Source organism: Corvus brachyrhynchos, unplaced genomic scaffold (assembly GCF_000691975.1).
Source record: "Corvus brachyrhynchos isolate BGI_N302 unplaced genomic scaffold, ASM69197v1 scaffold112, whole genome shotgun sequence".
Lineage (NCBI taxonomy): Eukaryota > Metazoa > Chordata > Aves > Passeriformes > Corvidae > Corvus > Corvus brachyrhynchos.
The window spans coordinates 264,366-272,349 of NW_008236765.1; the positions used below are offsets into that span (position 1 = coordinate 264,366).

The 7,984-nt window shown below is 50.9% G+C and overlaps 1 long non-coding RNA gene across 3 annotated transcripts in view; it reads left to right on the plus strand.

The window, feature by feature from the left end:
• Nucleotides 1–7,984, plus strand: part of LOC108444948 — a 171,501-nt gene that overhangs the window by 149,201 nt on the left and 14,316 nt on the right. The window lies entirely within an intron of this gene.

Genomic DNA, 7,984 nt, shown 5'->3' on the forward strand with positions numbered 1-7,984 from the left:
TAGGGAAAGGTGCTGGAATTGTCAAAACCAGAGTGGGGATCAGGTGTCCTGCAGTGACTGGAAGTCCCCTAAAATACCTACACCTTAACCAGAAATAGCTCCCAGTCCATTCCTGAGCAGGTCCAGCACAAGGCAGCATCACGGTGAGCTCCCTGCATTTCGCCACTGTGTTCTGTGGCTGGAGCTGTGAGGGACACAGGAGGTCTCCAGGACCCCAGGGAGGGAGTGCTGCAGGTACCCACAGCACCTGTAATTCCATCACAGCCTCAGGAAGGAAATTGTGCGCAAGTATCCATGTAAGAGGATCCATTCTGCGGCTGCTCAGGGACACGGGTATCAATTCCCAGGCACGTCTGTACATAGGAAGTGATCTGAAAGTGCTGGAGAGTGCAAAGGGACCTTTGTCCTGGGAGCAGCAGAGACCTGGCACTGTCTGACAACTGGGTCCCACTTGGTGAAGGTCTTGGTTCCTATCCCTTCCCTCATCCTGACCAGAGCTCTGGCCCGCTCTATGCTGGATTGCCCAGGTGAGAGGGGACATGGAAAGGCTGATTGTGTTCTGGTGTAAGTCGTCCCTGGATTTTTTCCTGGTTTCCCGTGGCTGGATGTAGTGGAATCAGACCGTTAGATGGTAGTGGCCTGTTGTGTTCAGCGGGCACTTGAGCAGGTAAAAAATAAATTAGATGTCAATTACAATTTTCAGAGGTAGTTACATGAATTCTGATAAATTTTCTCAGTCTTAGTTCCGGGATGTCCCAGAGTGGGTGCACAGCTTGGCACCGGGCAGGGATGACTTAGCTTGGAAAAGGGCTCTGCCGAGCTGTGGCCAGCAGAGCCAGGGTCGCCTGGGGGCTGCAGGGAGCCTGACTGCAGTGGACCCGGGCAGCCGAGGCACTTGGGGGTGTGAGAGGCAGAGGGTGAAGTGCTGTGATCACAAACCAGACAGTCGCTGCTCTCAGGCCTATTCGCAGCATGTCGTGGACTGTCATCCTGCCCTTTCCCATGGGCCCTGGTCGCTGACGCTTTGTGTTCCGACACTACTTTCCATCCAGGCAAGCACAAACCATCCCCAGCTCCAGCACAAATCCACTGCCATGGTAACGCAGCAAGTCCCAGTTCCTCAGGAAGATGTGGAGTTTTATCTCGTGTGCTTGAATGGGACTGAGCTCAAAGAAGAGCACCGACAAACTTTATTGGAAGCATCAAACGGAATTTAGTAGTCCGGGCCACTGAGATTCCAGCATATGAAATAGAGACTTAATGAGAATAAGGTACTTAGCTGGATGAAAAGGGAAATACTCTGGTAAATAAGGGGTTTAAGGCCCTGAAAACTTATCTGCCCTTGCTGGCGGCTGTGCTGGTGTGATGGAGGATGATATCTGGTTTTTCTCATTGAGACTCACCCTATCTGCAACTGCGGTTTAGGACATGATCAAGGGTATTCCACATTCTTTTATTCAGGAGCATTTTCTTGTGTCCACCAGCTATTGCTCTTTGGACTAATGTCATGGCTCCTGTTATGGAGGGAGGCTGGTGGCTGCTTCCACATGGCTTCTCTCCTTTTAAAAACGTTTGCACTACAAGCTGTTTGAAGGCCATGCATAAAATGCAGCCCAAATTATCTTCACATACACATCAGCCTGGCTGCATTGATGTCAGTGCTGCTGGTCTGGCCTGCTGGCACTGCATCCTCACAGTGGAGCTACAACTTAGCTCCCAGAAAAGCTTTGCCCCCAGGACTTCACTGTATTTCTAAATCCTTCCCCCAAGAGCCCTGCAGGGAGGAGGGGTGTCACACAGCACTGGATGGCCAGCCAGGCCTGGGAAAAGGCCATGGGAGCATGTGGAGAATGAAGAGCAGCATGTAGCATCCCCAGCTCCTTAGAGGTCTTTCCAGGAAAATAAACATCTAACCCTGAGTTACAGGGAGGAGCTGCACATTGCTGTCCCTGTGTTATGTGTCCCAGTGATTTCACTATCCCCTCACTTAATAACAAAGACGCTAAATTTCGTCTCAGATTGGCTTGTTTGGGCTGCCACACTGGCTCCCAATTTGGTTGGAAGAGCTGAAATGAATTCTAGTGCAAGGAATTACTCCTGCCATGGAGGTTGGACTTCATCCTGCAGTTCCTCCTTGCTGCATGGCTTCCTGTCCTGTGTCACCCTCAGCTGTAATGTTGGCATTCACGGATGCATCTGAGGGTCACAGACCTGGGGGACTCTGGCTCTGTCAGAGGCAGAGGGCTTTGGGCTTCTGTCTCTCCTGAATTTTTTTCCCAGATGTTAGGGTCCCTGAGGGTTGTGTAACACTCCTCAGGACTGAACTTCTGACTTGTTAGAATAAAAGGAAGTGGTTTAATCCACTGCTGCTGTTTGGTGCTCATCTCTGCGTTCCTTCCCTGGGTTTTTCTGAATGGATGTCTTTTACGGGCATGTCAGAAATAAGCATTTTGTGGGTAATCATTCTGATATCCCCATCAGAGTATTGATACCCTGTTCCCATTCCTGTGGACAGCCCCTAAATGGTGGTTTGTTTGGTTTTTTCAGAAATGCTATTAATTTACTTTGCAGTTGCCCTTCTATATCAGCATCAGGATGCTAAATTAGATCTGACCATACAGAAATTTTCTTTAACCCTTTTGCTCTCTTTTCTCCGCAAACACAAGCCAATGCTTGGTGTCCTGCGTTCATGTGGGGTTGTCTGTTTTACAAGAAACAAGGCAGGTGTCTCACATAAAGCAGAACCTCTTCTCCCTGACTTTGTGTGTTACAGAGCAAATAATCCACACGCCTGGCAAAATTCTGCTCCTGTTTAGTCACAAACACAGTCACTTCCTGTCCAGAACCTGGTGCTACCAAGGGTCAAAAGGAGATGTTCCCTGTGTTGGTATTTCCCCTGAGTAGATGCAGAAGCAAATGTCTGGACCAGGATGGCACCTGGTGCCCCTTCTCCCTGTAGCCCAGACTCGCCCTGGCAATGCGGGCTGCTCAGGACAGCGTGGCACTCACTGTGCACAGGCAGGAGGAGCAGGCTTTTTTTGCTCCGGGGCTTCTCCTGGTTCTCTCCGTGGCACGCTTGCTGCCTTCCCAGCTCCGCTGCCACTGTCGCTCTCGCTGGAGGTCACTGCTGGCCACTGAGCCCAGCTCTTTGTCACTTCCACTCTCCAGGCAGAGCCTGATGTGCCGCTCACGAGGAGCAGCCTCTCCTGACAGCCAAGCTCCGTGTGCTTCTCCCTTTGGACAGGTGATTGATTCCTCTGTAATACTCTTAAATGGGAGCTGTATTGGGATCCAGGGCTGTCTCTGGATCAGAGAGACAAGGTCTTTAGCACTAATTGGGCCACCCTGTGTCAGGTGAACTGCCCTGCTTATGGGCCAAATGCAGATGTCACTTGGTGTCACTGTTGGAGGGGACAAGCACAGCCATGAGAGCACCACTGTTTTGTGGCACAGGTTCTGGCCCTCCGTCTGGGAGAGCAGCTCGTGCCAGCAGTGCTGAAATCATTGCTTGTGACACCGGTGGTCACGGATCATCAGGGCTCACAGGCAGCAGTGCAGGCATTTTTTTCTCGCATGTTAAAACCCAGCTGTGCCCTGAAAGGTGCGGGGCCCCCCAGACTCCCAGCTCCAGTGGCTTTGCCTGTGGAGGAGCACGGCAGGTGCTCTGGTGGCTGAGAGCCCCGGCCTGGCTCTCGCATGGCCATGCTGCAGTCTAATGTACAGCAGCTTTTTAATGGTATTTATCCTTTTAATAAGGGTTCCTCTAAGTGACAAGTGACAACAAGAGGACACTGTGAGGTGGAGGCAGTGCTGACACTGGGAGAGGTGGTGGTTTCCAGGAACAGTGGCTTTGCAGAGTTTTGGGGTTGGGTTTGCACAAGGACACGTCCCTGCAGCCCTGTGCTGTAGGCCCACGGGATGTGCTGCTGTAGAAACCTACCCAGATGTCTGTGTCCAAGACACCTGAGACTGTGTCTCAGCTGTCACCCCGGCTGGCTGAATTTGCGTGTATCTGTGTGTAGATGAGTGTAGTTATCTCTGCGTGTATGCAGAGTGACATAAATCTCTTACATGATCTCATATACTAGTCTGGAAGAATAAACTTTTCTGGTTTCTCTGGTGGGTGCTGCTGGTCACTGAAGAATCTTACTACAGTCAGTCTAGGCTGAAATCCTGGGACTGAGGAACCTTGCTCCCCCTGAGCCTGTGATAGTCCCAAAATCCTGCTTGGTCTTTCTTACCTGAAAGTCTTCAGTCCCAGAACTAAAACAAACACCTGACTCATGCAAATAGAGGGCTCTGATTTTGGCATGGGCTTTGGTGTGATGATGTACCCAAAGCAGACCAAAGCAGTGGTTTGTTAGGGTATGATGATAACTATTTGTACAGAGGCTTTAAAAATTATTTGTAGTTAGGTCCCAGGAGCTGTCCTCCTCTGGTTCATCCAGTCAAAACATAAATCCTCTTGGTTTCAGCTTCCCAGGATTGCACTCAGTGATCCTCACCTGCTCCTGCCCTACCCCTCTTCCTTGTTTGCCCACTGTCTCATCCCCTTATCCTTTATTATCCACACTGCCCTCTCTTCTCTGGATCCAGCCACCAAGGTCTCTCGGGGCTTGCCGGCTGCACACACTCAGATGGATGCTGGAGCTGTTTATTCCCATTATTCCTTTGCCAGTTGTGGTGATTTATTCAGCTCCTCTCAGGGTTGACGGGCTGAGCCTCTGTCAGTTCAGGGGTGTGACATGGATAGTACAAATGGTACTAATGAGGGGAAGTCCTCATCAGGTGGAGCTCTAATGCTCTCTGGTCACTTGTTCTTGTTCCTTGGCCTGTAGGCAAGGCCTGTAAACAAAATACACCTAGGAGCTAGGTTCTGCCCTGCCATGGCCGGCATTCCAAGTGCTTCCCTCTGAGGCCTGGGAGTACTCTCCCGGCCACACTGCCGGGCAGGCAGCAGGCTCCCAGTGAGCACACGTGCTACTCTGGGCGTTCCTGGCACCCTCTCTGGGCCCTGGCTGCCCTTCCCAGCAGCAGCAGGCTCCGGAGCACCCGAGTAATCCTCTTGAGCCGACAGACACCTGATCAGCGGGTCCAGGGGGGTTTTATGCGGGCTTATATCCGATGAAATCTCCCAGTTTTACTTTAATTGCTGTTGGCAACATGTGGTCTCTGATAAAAAACATATTTTCTGTCGAGATTGCATTCATCAGTTGGGCTAATTTTTCCTGGCCCTCCACCCATCAGAGCTTCTTTGGAAAGGGAAACAGCAGCTTGTGGGTTAGCAAATGCCAGGCAACTGAACAAAAAGAGAGAGAGGGAGAGGGGGAAAAGCAGCTCCGTGCCTGCTGCAGAGCATTTGCACGGAGAGCCCTGGAAGGGTTCCTGTTCCCCAGAGCCCTGCCGATCTGGTGCACACTCGGGTGGCGGGATAGGGAGTGTGTGGCCCGTGGGCCCCATGGCCAGCGCGGCCCCGCGCTCGGAGCCCGGCAGGCCCATTGGGAGCTGCTGCGCAGACAGCTTGCGCGCCTGACACGCTGCCAGCACCAGAAGCTCGCCGGGTATTTCTGTCTTGGCAGATGCACGTTCTGTTGTAAAGGTCTGTTCAGCTCGTGCCTGCCTCGTTCCCAGGTAATGCTCAGCACAGGCGTGCAGCAGGATTTTCATAGCTTGTACTACAGGGCTTCTCCTTGACACCAGGAAAAAAAGGGGAACTGGTGTATGATGCAGCTTCTGTCAGGATGTGGTTTCCCAGATGTGCTGATCCCAGCTCCCCATGCCAGCAGCTCCTAGGCTCTCGTGGGAATGCTGTGGGTGACCCTGTGTCTTCATGTGATTAAAAAAATAAGACAAGAGGAAGAATGTTTGGTGGGCAGGCACCCTGCCACTTGCTGAGAATTGTTGTATTGGCTTAAACCACCCCCTGACTTCTTGGGAACTCGCTCCAGAGGTAGCAGAAGTGGGGAGAAAAAAAGAAGTTCAAAAAAAATGGATTAGCATTAGTTTTGAAGCAAAGCTGAAATGTTTGCAGGGTTTGCATGCTGGTCTCCATATGTCTCTTTTCAATTGCATGTGCTGGAAGAAAAAATGGCAACGCATAAAGGGATTTGTTAAAGTGGAGAAAGGGAAGTGCCGTGTGCTCTGAGGCTGTGGGAGAGAGCAGGGACCACCCAGCCCTTCCCTCAAAGGAAAAGGCATGTCATTCCAAAGTCCCTAATTTGAGAGTAATGGCTATTGGTTTCATGTGAAGCAGCATTCCTGTGCTTTCCCCTGCCCGAGGAATGGAGGAGGAGAGTATTGTAGCTGTCTGCTCCCCAGCCCCACGCGCCACCCAGACCATTCAGTGAGGAGCTGGAAGACAAATAGCAGCCTGCTCCCTTCAGGGGACGGCTCCCACAGCCCAGCCTGCCTGTTTTCCCAATGTTTTTCATTCCTGGATGCAGACTGACTCAGCCTTGTGCTAATAAAAGCCCCTTTCTGCCTAAATGCAGGCTTCCATCGTGTGCAGGGGATGGCAGCACTCCTGCTGACTCCGGGGAGGGCAGGCCTGGGCCATCTGTCCCTGCCGCTCCTGGAGCCACACACACACACCACGTCCCGCATATCCCTCCCACAAACCGGAGCCGCTCCGTACAGCAGTGCCTGCGTTTCCTGAATGGATTTATAATCCATCCAATACGGTAGATTCAGAATGTGTTACAAAAAGGACAGATTTACAGGAGACAATCTGCCTTCATGATGATTGCATATTGTGGCATTTCTAGTCCATATGGATCAGTAAGACTTGGATAGCAGGCATTTGACCTTCAAAATCATGCAAATGTGAAACCAGACTTCCATTTTTTACAGCTGGGAAAGTCACAGTGTGGCTTCTTCATCTGATTTGGGAGGCATTGATTAAAATACAGTTTGACTTCAGAAATTACTGAGATTTTCATACTGCCTTTTTGCAAAGCCGTGGCTCCAGATCTTCCTCCCTCCTTCCTCACCCCTCCTGGCTAAGCCTGACTCATTAATGCCTGTGACTCAATTGATCATTTCAGAGAGAAGTTGCTAATTTAGAGCCACAGGCTAACTATAAACAAGACTTTAAACCTTTTTGCTCCCGCCATAGTTAATCTGTGATAATAACTCCTGAGAGCCTCTGAAAAGGTCTGAGTGTGGCTTCCTGTCAGCAGCATTAGGGAACTGTACATTTTCTCACTGAGAAACCTTGGCCGTGCCAGATCCAATCAGGGTGTTGGGAGCAGCATTAACCTCCTGGTTTGCAGAAGAGCTCTCTGGGTTGCAGGGAGGTTCTGCTGGGGCCTGAGGGCGGTTTGGTCTGGGCTTGCAGTGCTTTTGTTGCCTTCGTGGTTTGCTGGGCTGGGCTGGGAAGGGAAGGTAGGGCTCTTGGTTCTGCCCGGTTTATGCCCCATCTGCCCAGCCTGGGCGGTGCTGCTGTGTTTGCCTGCTTTCACCACCCCTGCACCTGGAAGCTTTGTCTTGCTGGTGGTGTGTCCTCACAAGAAATCCTACCCAAACTCCTTCACTGGAATCATTAGGTTTGCCCAGTTCCTCCTTTGTCAAGTTAAAAAACCCAAACCCAAGACAGCTTATCTTTCACAGTATTTTGGCTAGAGCCTGAAGACACAATTTACTTGTACCACATGCTTCCACAGAGCTGTCTCATGCACTCCAGAAGGAACATGTTTAGGCTGAGATGAGGAGAATCTACCCTGGCACAGGGCAAAGGGAGAACTGGAGATGCCCAAAACATGTGTGGCTTTAATTTGTCTGATTTTCCAGTGATTCAGTGAGTTTGGATCGGTAATTCTGTGAGTATCCTTTTTTGATTTTTTTTTTCCCCCCCAGTTCCTCCCTAGTCTCAATGCATCTACAGAATTTTATGCCAACTATATGTGCTTCACACTCTTGTACAGGGACAGCCGTGGCAGGGCTGGTTCTGCTGCCCAGGAGAGACTGTGTCCAAGGATAGGGAAAG